Here is a 15419-nt window from a genome sequence, read left to right on the forward strand (position 1 = left end):
ATGAGGCTGAAGATACCTCAAGGGTTGTGTGTTCGGGCATTTCCATTAGGAAGCATGCCTGGATGCACTTGTGTGACTTTGTGCCATTCTTCAATTCTTTCTTTGTCAATGCAAACCCTGATGGAACCTCTTTGTTCGACCCTAAGGTAAAAGGCACATGGTCCAGGTGTGAGAAAGATGGAAAGACAGTCTCTGAAGTGGGACTACATTTTTTGACCTCTCAAAGGACCTATTCCAGGATTCAATGAGGAGGCCAGAAAATTTGGTTTAGAAGCTTCCACGGTCCATTCCAAGATCCCTGTGAAGATAGTTCCACTAGGGGCAAAGGGAGACGATCTCAAATGGAAGATGCAGCCCACATAGCAGAGGAGGCCTACAGAGCCAGTGGTCCAGAGATTCCTTCTCTGACAGGCCCAACCAGCACTCCTGAGAGGTCTATGGTTGCTTATCCCTGCAACAGAAAGCCTGGATATACATTACAAAAGATACATGGCTGTAGAGGATTATGTCCATCTGTCTGCAAGATTCCTGATGTTCCACTCACTCAGATTTAAGCAGCAGAACTAGAAATAGAAAAGCTTCTAGAAAAAAGAATCATCCAAGAGGTCTCACCAGACCAAACAGAATCAGGAGCTAGCTCAGGATTCGTTTAAGTGCCAAAGAAATCAGGGAATGAGAGACTGATTTTGGATCTTAGCAGTCTGAACAAATAAGTTCAGTACACCACGTTTCGGGTGGTCATGGTTTAATCTATTCTGCCTTTGTTGTGCAAGGACAACTGGATGGGCTCGAAAGACCTTCAGGATGCATACTATCACATACAAATGAACAGACAATCCATAAGGTACTTACACTTCTGGCTGGGAGCCAGTCATTATCAGTTCAGGTCACTGCCCTTTGACCTCAACAGAGCCCCCAGGGTGTTCACCAAATGCATGGCACTGGTAGCAGCTCACTTGAGACTGCAGGGATTGTGAGTGTTTTTCTACTTGGATGATTGGATCATAACTGCTCTGACTAGGCATCTACTGATAAGATCTCAAAACCAGGTACTCTAGACTTGCTCCATTCTGGGAACTATCATAAATCACAAAAAATCTAAGTTAGAACCATCTCAGACATTAGAATTCATAGGACCAGTTATCAAAATAGTATCTTTGAAGGCCTATCTTCCTATTTCAAGAGTACAGACTATCAGATTCCACGTCAGAAAGATAATTCAAAATTCCTCAATTTCAGCCCAATTGATTCTACAAGCCTTGAGATCAATAGCTCTGGTGAAGGTTCTAGTTCCCCTAGTAAGATTTCATATGAAGATTCTTCAATGGAAGTTTGCTGTTCAGTGATCAATTTTTCATCAGCATATGTCCATCTAGATAAGGATTTCCCAAGCATGCAAAAGATAACTTTGATGGTGGATCCGCTCAGTTCAGGTTCTACAAGACCATGGACGCATACCAGATTGGGTTGGGGGGGCACTTCCTGGGAAAAACAGTCCAAAGAACATGGTCCCCAATATGATCATATCAATGTCTTGGAAATTGGAGCAGTGTTCTTAGCATTGCAAACTTTCCAAGACTGTCTCCCTTTTGGAACAATTCTGATTCAGATAGACAATATGTTTGTGGTTTGGTACATCAACAAACAAGGAGGAACCAGATCTTACCTCCTGTGTCAAGATGCTGTCACAGTCTGACAATGGGCAATGTCTTCAACCAATTTCTGATAGAAATGCACATCCCGAGAAAATCCAACATGATAGCAGACAAGTTGAGCAGGTCCATTCTATTACCTTATGAGTGAGCTCTTAGCAAGACAGTGGCAGGAATTATTTTTCATCAGTGGGGCCAGCCATGCTGTAACATATTTGCATCACCCCTAAACAACAAGCGCAGCTGTTTTTTTCCCTAATCCCCCAACTAAGGGAGTCACAGAGAGATGACCTCCTACATCATTGCCCCCCATTCTCCTCTATGCTTATCCCCCAGATCTCATAATTCCCAAATTTCTACAGAAAGCATCCTGCTTGAAGAGAAAAGTCATCCTAATTGCCCCTTACTTGCCTCAACAGATTTGGTTTCCCTTTCTTTGACCTTCTTTCTCACCTGACATGAATGATTCACCTGGATATCTCAAACCTAAAACTGACTGCATGGTTTCTCCACTTCTACTAATAGACAGACAGCATACACTTTCTTCCCCTGTTCATCATATACTCTTGTCTTCTCACAAAGCTTCCTCAAGGAAACTTTATAGAAGTAATTGGAAGAGATTTGTTTTTTGGGTACAGCAGAAACATACTGACCCTTTTTCAGCACCAGTGAACAGTGTCCTTGAATTTTTAGCAACAATTTTAAATGAAGGGGCCCAATCCTCAACTACTAGGGTACAACTAGCTGCCATTTTTAGATTTCACATTGAAATTGAAAATGCCTCCTTGGCTTCATCTAAACTTTGTAAGGCCTTTTTGAGAGGTACCCTTCTTTTGATACCCTCTTATAAGGATCCAACTCCACCATGGGACTTGAATTTGGTATCACAGGCCTAAATTCATTCCTTTTTTGAACCAGCAGCTAATTGTGAGCTAAAATTTCTGACCTGGAAAACTTTATTTTTGGTAGCCATCATGTCTGCTAGAAGACTGCCAGAACTCCAAGCACTGTCCTGTAAAACTCCTTACTTAGTATTTCATAAGGATAGGGTAGCTTTATGAACCAATCCTTCCTTCCTTTCTTCCTAAGGTGGTGTCAGAATTAAACATCAACCAATCTATTAATTTGCAGGTTTTCTTTCCAAATTTTACAAACAAGTGAAAAAGAAACAAACTCAGCAATACCAAAGGACCAAAGTAGTAGAACAAAAACCAATAAATAATGAAACCTCCTTGGACCACCATAGAAAACGGCATAAACAATTTATTAAATTAAAATCAAATCAAGTAAAAAGTATAAAAAAGGCCAAGTGAGATTAGTGCTTTAAGCTCTCACCCTTCATCAGATCCTACTTTCATCAAACTAAGATTAGTTTAAATTGTCCCAACAGCCAATACAACTCATAAGTTAGGTCTACACCCCCTGAGGGCTGGTTTCAATGGTAGCACCCCATTCATACTGGGTTAGCAATCTGAATGCAGATCAGCAATCTATTTTAATTCACTAAATTCCATATTATGAATTAAGTCCCCACCTCTTCTGTCAACTTTTATCATTTGTAGTATCATAAATCTAAAACTGTGTCCAGGGTTACACATGGCATGCTACACAGTAGCACTATGTTTCACCTTTAGCTTAATGTCACTTACATGTTGCACGATGCATTCCTTCAACATCCTGTTAGTTTTGCCAATATAAAAAACAATGCATTTGCTGCACTTAGCCAGATAAACAAGATGCCTGCAATGACAATCAGCATAAAGCTTTGGTTCATATAACTTTAACATAACAGGGTGTTGATTTGTATTATCCCTACTAATATACTGGCAAGCTTTACATTCTCTACAGGAAAATATGATTTGTTGATTCATTAATTTACTCAGGTCAGGTGATGGATGCACTTCTCTACATAATAGTCTTTGCAAATTAGTATTATTCTTGAAACTGAATGAGGGTCTGTCACCAATCAGACATTTAAGTTTTTCACCAATCAGACATTTAAGTTTTTCATCAACCAAAAGGATTTTCCAATTGTCCTTTATAACTGCACATATTTTCTCTATATCACTGTTATACTGTAGTATAACTCTTAATTGGGTATTTTCCTCCGCACCTCTCTCAGATCACATGCTCATCCCTGTATGGGTCCATACCAAAGTTTACCTCTCGTATTTCTGATTATGGCTAGCTTGTTTCATTGTATGATTTATAACAGAATCTTTGTATCCTTGTGTTTTAAATCTATGTGTCAAATCAACAAGCTCTGACTGGTAAATATGCTGTTCAGTGCTAATTCTGGATGGTCGATGGGTTTGTCCCGTGCCAACAAATTGTTCCTCCAGCAAGGCTTTTTATATATTCTGGTCTGCACCTGGTTATTAGGATCAAAATCTAGTCTAACATCTGAAAAAAAATCAATAGTTTGATCAGACCAATTACAGAGAACTTTAACAAAATCAGTACTTGTCTCCAAATATTCAACAAATGAATGTAACTCATCCACTGTTCCAGACCAGAAAAGGAAGACATCATCAACATACCTTTTATAAAAACATGACGTGTTCTTCCATGGATTATTATCATTCAAACGACCTGTTCTTCCCACTGCACCAGTACTAAGCTTGCATACGTATTGGCACATGCTGTGCCTATGGCAATGGCCCATCATTGCATACTGGTCATGGAAAGTAAAAACATTATTTTCCAAAATTAACTGGAGAAACAAAAAAAATTGTAAGATGATTGAAGTGTTCCATCCACACTTATTAAAGAACTTTTTAATTGTGGTAATTCCATATACATTCGGAATAACCATAAGCAGGCTATTCACATCAAGAATAACTGCTAACATAACTTATGGTATGTTAGTACAGCTTTTCATAAAACTATATAGAGACCTCAGAAATTGTGCAGTATACTGTAACATGACTGATGCCTCAGTTAAAACAGGTTTCACCTTATGCTCAACTCATAAAGAAAGATATTCAGTAGCCTACCCTTGACCTGGCATGATTGGTCTGAAAGTAGGAAATTTTACCAACAAAGGTGAATATATGTTAGACTTACTGGACGTTCATAGGCAATTGCACTTTGACTTATATAGAGCAAACAATTTCAGAAAACCAGATCAATTGATTGTCTCCTTTGTGGATTCCAAATTAGGCAAGTCACTCAGAAAGGTAACTTTTGACAGATGGCTGACCGACTGTATATCCTTTATCTATAACAAATGGAGTCTTTCCTTACCAAAACCTTTGAGATCCCATTCAACTAAATCCATGACAACATTATCATTATTTTTATTCAGGGCTTCCATGGATGATATATGCGGGGCTGCTACTTCAGCTAATCCTTATACATTTATTACTCATTACAAACTGGATCTGGTCTCAGGGTGAAGAGCAGCATTCAGCTCAACTGTGCTCAGGAATATCCTTCCTTAGAGTCCTACTGAGATTTCTGTTAGCTGGGGACTTTGTCTCAATTGTTGAGAATTAATAAAAACTGACATCAGATAAAAAGATTATGTACTCACCATAAAGTTCCATCTGTATTGTCCATTTTCATTCTTCCTCAACTCCCCTCCCACCAACTCCCTGCCATACTAATGAATTCTGGAAGAGCGAGACCTTCTAAGGAAACCACTGTTCCTTATTTTGAGCTTCAGATATGGATTTCTGCTACCAGAATGGTAATACGTATTTGATACTATAAGCCAGCAAACAGGATCTGATGTATGTTAGGGGCTAGAGTATTATGGGTAAGGGAGGAGCTCTAGAGTTTGTTAGTGGCCATGAGCTGAAAATAACAGCCATGTCAGATCCGAGGATTGGATGCAAACCCAATTGTTGAGGTAGAATGAAAATGGAATGCACAGATGGGACAATATGGGGAGTACACAACTTTTTTTCTCAATGCTACATGAAAGATCAACATTTTTAGATTTCAGTCACAGTTTTTTAAGCACATCTATCATGTGATGATTTTACTTACTTACTGATGCTTTATCAGTATTGCTGCATTCTAATCAATATACATGTTATTCTTAAAAATACAGGCCTGCAATCAGGGGAAGATGCATTTCATTTCATAAGCAGGGAAAATAACCAACATACTTCTCTCCCTCGGCTTCTCCTCAAGCCTGTGTATACACTCGATGACCATGGCTCTGTTCCTGCTGCTATCCTTCTCAACTCAAATCAGAAAAGAGAATGCATGAATGATGCATTCCTCAAATAAGAAGGAAATACATTTCTCAGTACTGTTTCTAAATATTCATTTCTAAAGAACATTGGATAATTACAACAAACATTTGATGGTGTTACATACACGTGTTAACATTTTTGAACATAGCCTAGAAGACATTCGATTCAAACCTGCAATGACAATCTACATCCAAAGTCTAACCTTGGGAGCTATTTGCCTAGCTAACACATATTTATTAAAAAACATTTTTTTAATGCAGTGAATAGACTTCTTCTTATGTCATCATCTGGCTGGGGGATGGTCTATTAATAAGGATCCTGGCTCAGGATTTCAAAGTATGACCATGTGCTGGTCATGTAGCTAAACAGTTTGAAAATTACATTTATGTAAGCACTGTGTTCAGAAACATTAGTAAGTTGGTGAATTACTATGAACGTATCCATAATCTGTAACGTTATGGTATCATCAGCTATTTAACAGCAGGACCAGTAAAGCTTGCTAAATACTTTGCAATTCTTTGCTTAATATTGTGTACATTGTAAAAGAGCTCTCAAGGTCTGTTTTACCATGAAATACTCCAATCAATTCAATAACAGCAGCATCCTCAAGTTTTGAGGGAGTGGGATGAGGGGACTAGCAGATGAAATGCAGAACAGGGAAGGTGTATGTATTTTTCTAGTGATGTGCACTTTGTCAAGGAATATCACAGTCCTCATACATACCGTCTCTCATATACAGCAACATGTATGGTTCTGTTTACAGAAGCTCTATGCTGCATGACACTGTCCCACTGTCTGAAGAATGGATGCTCTTCATTACTGTTAATGCCTCTGAACACTTTGCTGATATGAATGCAATTTTCAAACTATTTAGCTACATGACTAGCACATGTTCATACTTTGAAATCATAGGTTTCCAAGATCTTTATTAGTCAACTATCTCCCATCCTGATGAGGTCGTAAAATTAAGTCTTTTCACTGCATTCAAAATATGCCCCCCCCCCCCAGTCAACATAGGTTAACTAGGCAAATAGCTTGCAAGGTTACAGTTAGGTTGTAGATTGTTGAGTTTGGTTTGAATCTCATGTCCTCCAATCTGTGCTCAAAGATGTTAATACCTGTATGTAAAAATGTCAAATGTGTGTTGTGATAATCTAATGTTCTAAAGAAAGTGATAATCTAATGTTCTAAAGAAATAAATGTCTAGAAACTGAGCTGAGAAATGTGTATCACTGTTTTTTGAGGCATACATTATTCATGCATTCTCTTTTTTTGATTTCAGGCCAGGACAATCACAGCAGGAACAGAACCGTGTGCATCAGATGGATGCAAAAAAATGAGGAACAGCAGAGGGAGAGCGATATCTAAACTATTTTTCCTGTTTTATGAAATTATATGCATCTTCCCAGTTTACTGGCCTGTATTTTTCACAATAGCAAGTATATTAATTAAAATGCAGGAATACCCATCATGAATCAGAAAGGTAAATTAAACTATCACATGATACCTGTAATTACAACTGTCATTTTAAATCTAAAAATGTGCAACTTTGATGTAGTATTGAGCCATTGCTTCAGCACAACATTTTTGAATTCTACTCTGCAACCAAAATAACAGTTGGGTTAGTATATCTGCACACATACTCAAAAGTGAATGCTTTACATGGTAGTTTCATTGCTTTGATTGTTGTTTATGATGTGGAATGCTTCTATGTGTTTTATAGTGATTGATCTGTTTTGCTTAGTCTGACTTTTCGCACAGTTAATGGTGTTTGTTGTAACAGTGTGGTACTCTTGTCAGTTCAACATTGTTACTGCATCTGTATTCAACACCTTGGGAATTTTTATAGAAATGCAGTTACAGGTTAGGTTTACTGACACTTGAACATATATACATTTGATTGCAGCAGTTGATGTTCAGCACACCCTGCAAGTCAACACTGATATTGCATCTGGCTCCAACACCTTAGTTGTTTTTGTAGAAACACAGTTATAGACTGGATTTACTAACACTTGTGCAGATAGACATTTGTGTCTAACAGTTCATTATCAGCAAGCATATTCACAATGTTTTCATTTTTTGGGCTACTGATTGCTAATACTTTTTGGTATATAAAGCATATAGTTGAACACATACAATACTGCTTTTAACAGATATAGTAGATTGTCATACATCAGTAGCTGTGGTAATTGAAATATAACATTATTTTTACTGTTGTAGTCAGTATAATGATGTGTGTGTCCAGCCAGTTATCATGCTACCTGTTTCAGATGTCATATTGCTTGCCTATTGTACACAATATTGTCAGATCACTTTCTCCCCATTTTAACAATGACATTTTGTGACTGTTCATATAAACCATTGACTGTAAACAGTACAGGCTCTCTATTTCAGTATTTATACATTCTTACAAAGCTAATGACCCAGGCGGGGTTGTCTAAGCCTACAAAATGTTATTAAAAGAATAATGACATTCTGTTTAAGAACAGAACATATAGGGACATGTATTTAGGTAGTAACTCTGTCCATAATGGATGTGTGTTAGTCCCTGTGCAAATTGTCATCATAATCACATTCTGTTATGCTATGATATTCATGGGACTGTTCTGCATGATAGACATTTGTTGTTCTTTTCTTTTGTGTTTTGCGATTAATTTTGACAGAGCATGAGACTCATGGATGTCCACTGATTAGAAGATGAATACATGTTAATGCCAGGCCACTGCCAAAGTCTTCTGAAGATGACAGTGATGATGATGATGCAACAATGCTGAAGAACCTGGAACTACCATACCAGAGCCATCATGCCTGCACCCCATTGAAGATGATGACACAACAGGATTCGAGATGACTATTGGGAGATCCATGATTTAAGTGCTCTGAACACAGTTCAGGGACAAAAAGAGGTACTTCTTTGAGGATATGGCATAGGCTATGCAGGATTCATTCGCCATGATAGCTCGTGATCTCATTTGGGAATCTGTGCCTTAGCAGCCTGATCTCTTTAGTCCATAAGTATTGTCTATGTTTTCCACTTGTGTTATGCTGCCAACATGGTGATTGTCATTTCATTGATTGGACATTATATGCACTGTTGTGCTTGCATACTGTGTATCAGTCATGCTTATGTGTTATTGTTTTGTGACATTTACTTCTGTTTCAGTGTGAGCATGACACAGATTAACATATTACACTTTCCTCCCACATTCAACTGTCCAGGTATTGTAGCAGTTAACCTGCAGCTAATGATGCAAAAGGTAGCTTGTAAACATGTGTTTTATTGGGGCAACTGACAGACAACATATGTTGTACATGCTCCATCATTAACAGTGTTATTTATCCATACTCCATCACTAACAGTGTGATATGCCTTGAAGTTATGTTTTGCCATGTCAGGTATATGCACCAGACAGACATGCAATTCCACATGTGTTTTGGATGACAGTTGTCATGTTGTCCCAGTTGCATAATGTGGTGTCGTATGTCATGGGTTGGCAATACTGATGCCTTGTGGGATTATATATAGGTATATCCTGTCTATGTGTAGTCCTCTTTTCTGACTGCATTAAACAGCAATGTAACATTAATCTAGATACAGTAATACAGATAACACATTCTTTAACAGTACATTTCTACATCCATTATGCACTGACATCAATTTATACATTTGGCAAATAGTTGTACAGATTAAATGAATGTGTGTGTGTGTGTGTGTGTGTGTGTGTGTGTGTGTGTGTGTGTGTGTGTGTGTGTGTGTTTGTGTGCGTGTGTGTGCAGTCAGATGCATACTGACACACACAAATATATTTGACATGTGAGCATTTACTGGGTTATTGCTGATGTGCTATAATGAGGCTCACAGGGGTGTCCTCAGTTCCCTAATGAGCAGGGCCGTTAACATATACCTGTGTTTCTTTATTTGACATTTTCATGACAATGTATGTATATGTGCTTCTAATTTTTAGCTTGCTTGCCTGTGAATGTTGATATGACATGATTGCACATTAATGTGTATGTGTGCTTTATACTTGTCCAGTTCTGTGGACATCAGCAATCAATGTGGCCATTTGACATACATTTTCCATTCAGTTAAATATATTTCTTTTTGGCTTCTACAGCACCCTGTTTACTGTACACATGAATTTGCATTGTGTCGTCTTACCTTGTCCTTCTTTAACCAGATGTGGGCCTAGGCTGTCCACCTCCCTCTCACCTTCATATTTCACTATTAGTTTTTTTTCCAGACATTTTTACCACTGTTGTAACTAGTGACCAATGCCATGCATTAATTTGACACACTGAAGATGTGTCACATGTATGACCATTTTACAATGCAGGATATGTGCACACATTCTCATTATACTTAGCTGTTTCCCAGTGTAGTTTTTTTTCACATGCATGTGCACAACCTACTCTATTTATTACACTGTACTGTTACATTTCTGAATTTGTTATTACATGTCATTGTTGTATGTATGTGTATTGACCTTCTTTCGTGTGCCTTCATTTATGCCACTGAGAGACATAAATACACATCTACACCTGTGTGTTGCCTTTGACATGGCATATGTCTGTAACATATACATTTTCCATTACACATGTGCTTGGGTTGTGCACACCTGCTTGTGTACGCAACAGCCTTTGTTGCTTCTCTGCAGTACTTCTGATTGGCACTATGCTTGGTCGTTTGCCTTTTACATGCATGTTTGTAGGTTTGGTTCTGTACTTTGCTGGAGTTGTCTACCATTGTTAGACCTGCATTTTTTAATCCATGATGTTGCTTGGCTTACATCTGAACTGCTAACAGGCAAATTGGATATGTGTACTGTGATTCTGCTTTATTACCCTAGAACATACATCTACCATTGTATGATCGCCACACAGTTTGCTCCATGTCATAACATTATAGGGCATAAGTAGATGTGTCATTCTGCATTTCATCATGGCTTGTATGCATCCATATACTGTTTGTCAATGTTCCATTACCCCTGTTGTGCAGTTTTGCTTTTGTGTAGCTTACCTGTCCTTACCTTATTTCCCAACTTTTTATCTTGTGTTGTGCTATTTGTTCTATGGGTATACCTGCTGTGATATAATTGTATTAATCTTTCCATATGTTTACGTCTCCTTCTGTTCTTAACAAAAAAAAAAAATATCCCCATGCCCCTCTGACTTTCCCTCTGATTTTCTTGTTTCAGTATCCATCTTGTGTGTCCATATTCTTTACCCATACCCCACATCTTCTTTTCTATTTCCATTTTTCCTTAGGTGTGTGCATCACTTGTGTTACCCACACAAGCTCTGAAACCATTGTTAGCAAATGATAACTATGTCATTGTGGCCATGATTGCCCATCTCCTTTAAATTTCATTAGAAAATGTCCAAGCCACCATATTTTATTAATACATGTGTTACAGAGATAACTGCAGTTGTCTCTGGGTTTACTGATGAGTGTTGTCAATATAAATACGTATTACAAGTGGCATTTTGAAGCACATATTTTATGTTAGCAGATAAATTATGGAAATATCCATAATTGTATGTGACGTTTTTTTGTCTGTTCCTGACAATGTATGTTATGAATGCCTTGCAGCTTACATTGGGAAAGTTGGCATATTTTTTTTTTCTTTTTGGTATCATAACAGAGTTGGTAACATTGTGCAGTTGTCCTTAACCTTACAGGACAGATTCTGATATATATATATATATATATATATATATATATATATATATATATATATATATATATGTATATATATTACATATACAGAATAGCAGATTACTTGCACATTTGTTTAGTGTGTTGTTCATACAGCAATAATGTATTGTTCTCTGAGCTATTCTGAGTTTCTCTGGGATTTTGGTTTGAAATTTTTCTGGGATATGTAATAATGCAGACCATCCTAAAAAGAAATACACTGTTGATCAAGGCATATTGTAATCTGCAAAATTAGAAAGGGAAATGAGGAAAAAAGCTCAAGTTATCCACAAGTCTGTTTTCTCTCATATTACTAAGGTACTGCAAATCGTAAATAAAATGGGGTTTACTCTGTAGGTAGTACACATATTTATTCTCATTATTATTTTACCTTGAGGACTTTACAGTCTTAAGGATTTTGATTTGGCTTGAGAAACATTATGGAGGAAAGAACTTTTTTCCTTGACACAAATGGAATTTACAATTGTAGTAACAAAGGATCATGGAATACAGCATTTACCTCTGCCTCATACAAAAGTCCCTTTGTCAGAACAACAAAGGAAGTTAGAGAAATAGCAAGAGCATCACCCACCTGAGAGAAAGGTAATAAAGCAATAAGGATTTGGTGCAATGTTTCAAACAATGTTAAAAAGATACCAAAAACATATCAGAGCATTTTTCAAGCTATGGCTTATGGGACTGGAGTCTGCCTTATGTATTTGCATTTTCTCCTTCTCTTCTTCTGCTATATTTTTTTAGTTTAGTTTATGGTACATGAGTTAAATCTTCTTATGAATGTGTATGTGTGGGCAATACAATTTGCTTTTCCTAAACCACATTAACTGCCTATAGAACATAAAAATTAGAAAGTATAAGAAACAAAACAGACAAAAGTAAATGCCCTTTTTGTACTTCAAATCCCAAATCTTTTAGTGATTACAGAATATTGACAGATACCAAAATTCCTTCCTTTTTTTCCCTTCTTCCCTAGGTAAAACTAGAACCTTTACTGTAGCCCAAGTCACATAAACTCAGGGAGAGCTCTATTACTTTACAAACTTCAACTTCCAATCAAAGTTGCAGTTCAAGCAATGCCACCTCTGCTCACTTCCTAAATGGCTGCTTACAGATATCCATGTCACCAAAAACAATACTTTTCACAAAGCAATTGCTAACCTGTCCCTTCATACCACTTTTGATAAATTCAAAACCCTAATACATAATATTGCAACCACAAAAACAACAGCAAAAACACCAAAGACATAGACATTCTTGGAGACATTAACAGTTATCTATTTAAGCCCAACCAATGAGATATATCAGAATTCTTAGCTGATCTCATTTTCACACAGCTAGCACGTCGGCCCCCTCTAGACTCAGTCTTAAATCCCCAGACCATTGTTTACTGGTCCTAAGCATTACTAATAAACCCTCCATAAACTCAAACATTGTGGTTCATTCTCCTTCATTCAGTGATCATTGCCTCTTTGGCATCTCCATTAAATACCTATCCCAAAGTATTCTTTCCAAAACAAATTAGTTCACATCCAAATCTCATTGCAACATCTCAAAACTAAAATCCAATCCCTCTACCCCTGATAGGACTCATATTATTAACATCACAGATCCCAACCATAACGATGAACACCTCATAAACCTATTGGTTGGTACAAATCCAATATTCCTATTTTCCCTTAATCTTGAGATTATCAAATCTAATACTAAAATTTGGTTAACTTATCAATGTGAACTTCTTCTAAAACTTCAAGATGAATCTCAAAACATTCAGAAATCCATCCCAGCAACAAACAGATAACATCCTAGTTCTTCAATATAACTGCATAATCCATAAAATGATTCAAAGGTCACACTATGTCACTAGAACTTAACAAAATATAGCCACAAAATATTCTAGAAAGATGTCAACAAACCCACTAGGTATAACCTACCTACTTCTTCACAAGCTACATCCAACAACCTTTCTGTAGATGATTTTCTTAAACATTTCAGTGGCCACCCCATTCCCCACATTATACTTCATTCTCACCCTCTCCCTCAGAAAACATCCTCCTAGATTATTTTAAATAAGCTTCTTCTAAGGACATCTTACCTCTTTTGAAACAGATCCATCTTAATGCACCTCCTGGCACTGACAATGTCTACTCCTGGTTCTTTTACCACTGTCATGATTACACCAGCATACCTCTCCTAGATATTTGCAGTATCTGCATTTCTAACGATACGATGTCTGAAATTTGGAAAACTGCCTTTGTCAAATATTTTCCAGAAACAAAAACACACTACCTTCCAAATATCATCCCATCTCTATCTTCCTCATCTTATGCGAAGTCTTAGAAAAACATTTTTTACCTCCAACTCTCACAGTGTATTAACCAATACCAACCGCTATAACATAAACAACTTGAATTTTGGTCCACTCAGAGCACTTCTACCCCCCCCCCAATCTCTCAGAAATGATTTTTTATGGTGATGGACAAAGGTTTGCTCTCAGAAGCTATTGGCATTGGCCTCACCAAAACCTTGGATCTGGTCAACCACTCCACACTTTTTGACTACATTATTAAAATAGGTGTCAGCCCTGAAGCAATCCATGGAGCTACAGTTATCTCAGTAATCGTCTCTTCTCTGGGAACTTCATCTCTTCACCTCTTCTACTTCCCTACTACATAAAGGTGTCTCACAAGGCTCCATTCTTGACCCCATTTATTTTAATCTCCATTTACAAACTTCCAATTTACCTTCATCTCCTTTATCGCTGACTATACATTAGTCACATGGTCCTTTATTGCTGACATCATTTTCACATTTAACTACATTATCCCCAGGATTCAACAAGCCAACATTTCCATACAGGAACAGTGTAGGAGCTCCTGCATGGAAAATGGCCGCCGAGTGATCCAGGAAAGTGCCATTTTCACATGCACGATGGGCCCTACACTGTTCTAGCATGGAAAACCAGCAAATATGCAAATCACCTCATTTGCTGATGAAAATCATGCAAATGAGGTGATTTTTGCGATCCACCAAGCTGCCTGGTTTCCATGCTAGAACAGTGTCAGTGCAGAAATGTATTCAGAAAATAAAGGAGTACATTTCAGCAACTGACAAAATGGAGACATGACAGCTCATGGAAAAGCATGTATTATGTACATTAGACATGCCAATGGCAAAATATAAGGCCATTGTCATTGAAAAGTGATTAATTATTATGAAAATTAAACTTTTTTTTTTGGCTGATCTTGGCTGTTTAAGCATATGGGATCGTGCTGAAAAAAAAAATGGAAAAACTTAATTTTAAATTAAATCTGCATTTTGCATTATAGTCAATGGCATGCAGAATGTAAACAATACCAGGGAGCACTGCTTGTCAAGGGGAAAGGCTCTGTGTTAGTGCAGTAACTAATGACCTACATACTGGGGTATGCAAATGAGGGGAGTTATACTGAATCACAGATTTCTTCAAAGTGTCAGCTTGTACCTAACCGTGTGGGTGCAGCAGTATAACAGTGCACAAAAAGACTGACTACTTAGACCAATAACGGCGAATAACAGACGTTTAAAAACTCAATTTTAAGCGCATGAAAACAAAGCCTTCCTCATTCAGCCTCACACAAACACAAAGAACAGAAAATAAATGACATTTCTAAATATCAATATAGATAAAGTGCATTTAAATAACATAAATGTAACTAAAATGTCCTTAAAAACCAAAAATAATTGTTAACATAACATAAATATAAACCTTGAATAAAGAAAGGTAATATAATCATTTTGCAACATACAGCAATGAATAACAATGTTTTGATAAGTGCCTGCATTTATCAAAATATTTACTACTGTTAA

Source organism: Protopterus annectens, chromosome 5.part0 (assembly GCF_019279795.1).
Source record: "Protopterus annectens isolate FY-2018-M chromosome 5.part0, PAN1.0, whole genome shotgun sequence".
Lineage (NCBI taxonomy): Eukaryota > Metazoa > Chordata > Ceratodontiformes > Protopteridae > Protopterus > Protopterus annectens.